This window comes from Macadamia integrifolia, chromosome 4, assembly GCF_013358625.1.
Source record: "Macadamia integrifolia cultivar HAES 741 chromosome 4, SCU_Mint_v3, whole genome shotgun sequence".
Taxonomy (NCBI): domain Eukaryota; kingdom Viridiplantae; phylum Streptophyta; class Magnoliopsida; order Proteales; family Proteaceae; genus Macadamia; species Macadamia integrifolia.
In genome coordinates, this window is record NC_056560.1 from 1352825 (window position 1) to 1355475 (window position 2651).

Consider the following 2651-nt stretch of genomic DNA (forward strand, 5'->3'; position numbering starts at 1 on the left):
AAAAAAAAAAAAAAAATTCCCGATAAAAATATGAAATTTTAAAACACCATTTTTTCGTTTAAAAACTGCGTTTTGACACAGAAACTAAAATTTTCGTTTTTGAAACGAAACGACGTTTCTGGAACAGAAACGATACCAAACAGGCCCTAAGTGTTCCCTCCCCTGATGGCTCAAGTCTCAAAGAACCATTTTCAAATATTAATTAAGGGAAAAGTCTCTTTGAGTTGTCTACATGGATAACGGCAGCAGCCTCTCTCTCTCTCTCGTTAATTAAATAGAATGGTTAAATTACCCTAGGGCTTTTAAAAGAAATTGTCTTTCAACTTCACCAACAACTTTCCAAAAAAAAAACGAAGAAGAAAAAAACCCTCACCAACTATTTAGGAAATAGTTTCCGAAAGAGAGAGGAAAGAATAAAAAGAAAAGAAAAGAAAAACAAGCACCAACAAGGCAACAACAACCCAAAACCCACTCACCCACGCACTAATTTGGCAGCTTCTCATGCACTTCCACATCAAAACATTGGAATGGGTTAATTATGAAGAGAGTATGGGCTGAACTTTTAAAGCCCAATAATATTTTCTTACCCTCAAGCAATAACACAATCAAGATCTCTCAATGTATGCCTTTGTAAGAAGGAAGATGAAGGAATGAGTTCCCCATAAACCAAACCAATGTCGTTGATAAAAGGATCAGTTTTCCTTACCTATGAAAATACCGGGTCCAAATTGCAATAAAGCCTATGATGGGTCAGCTACTTAATAGTTGTGGCTTACGGGGGCATCTCTGGGCCTATGTGGCCCTAGTCCCTAGATTAGAAAATGGGCTTTTAGCCTAAATTCCCAATCATAAAGAAAGGAACATGGCCTGCCTTAGAGATTCTTCTTCGGGCTCTCTACTCTCTAATGGACTTCCCATTTTTTACAATACAAAAACCCCATTTGTGAGATGCTTCCTCTACCCTTTTGTATTGAGATGATGAGCCTTCAGTTGTCGTGGAGGGGTTAGGGTGCTGGGTGCTGGGTGCTGAGTGCTGAGTGCTGAGTGCTGGTGATTTGGTGAGGCCCACTATATTCTTTTTCCGCTCCCCAACCACATGGATTTGTCCCACCCCATGCGCCTTTTGCAATCCCCTCCATAACTTGGTTTTAAAAACAAGAATCGAGGATCCCGATCAGAATCAGTCAGGATTGATTTAGATTCACGGAAATCGGTTAAAATATCCTTGAATTATAAATCAACTTAATCTAGATTGGCCTCAATCAATTTTGATTAGCATGAATGACTGATCCAATTTGATTTTTCGAACGTGATCCTTTCACTTCCACATAAAATCTCTTAGATAAGTGAGTTTGGATCCTCAATGGCACCACATGGTGTCTGACGTGCATCAAACTCCTAGAAACGTCTTGAATTGCATGCAACTGTCTTGGGCTTTGTGTCAAGACCTTTATGACCATTGGATGCAGGTCGGACACTATGTTACAGTCACAGAGGAGTTGAATCCTATGATAGTAGGTGTGCCAAAAGTTGACACGAATCAACAAGTTCTGTTGATTAAAGCCTGAAATTGATTATTAAACAGTTTATAGTTAGGCCTAGACCAAATACTATTCGTCAATCACTTTTTTTTCGTAGAATATTATTCATCATTCACGGTTCTGATTAATATGTTTATGACATCTTTGTAGTTTTATTAACCTGATTAATTCGTTTAAAGATGGATTAATTTAACTTAATTAGACATCAGTGTTTGTAAACGTATTTATACCTAACCTCTAAAATTTGATTGATGTTTCACCAAAAAAAAAAAAAAATGATTGATATTATAATACTCTAAGACCTTAAATTTTGATGAGAACATGTTCTAAAATCAATCAGGTGCTTGGTTGACAACATTGCGATGAGTGCTTCTCTATAAATTTATGTTTCACTGGTTTTGTTTAAATAAACAGAGGAACCCATAGGGCAAAAAAAAAAATAAAACCCAAACGCTCGAAAGCAAAAGGCAAAAGGAGGTGGCCGTTTCATTTCTTTAATTCCCCTCCCCCCCCTTTCTTCTTCGTCACATCTTTCTCTCCCCCCCTCCCTCCATTACCTGACTGGATGATTCCATTTCCTGAGGAACAAGGAAGTAGAAACAATGTCAACATAGCTGGATGGTGTCTGGTGGGGACTCTGAATGGTTATAAGAGAAACCCCACCTTCTCTCACATACTTTCTCCATCTTCCCTGAATTTTATTCATCTTTGTTAGTCTCTTACAGTGCTCAAGATGCCCTGGGTAAGCCACCGTTGAAAATAAAAATAATCCTAACTCAAAGCCCCTTACAACTGCTTTTTTACAGATCACAAATTCGAAAAGCATTTATATTTTCCAGTTCCAGTCCTACATTCCATTAATCCTATCCCCTTCTTCTCCACCTTGTTCTAGTTAATACATCACTCTCTCTCAAATATGGGTTCTTGTTTACCTTCTTAATTCTGGTCTGGTTTAAATAATTTATTTTCTTGATATTCTTTCAAAGTTCTTATTATATCCATCTTCAGTTTCATTTTTTTCCCCCCTACTATTGCTTTCATGAGCCAAGCTAAGATTCCATTTCCCCCTCAGTTCTGTTGAATTGATTTGTTTTTTCTTTTTTTTTTTTT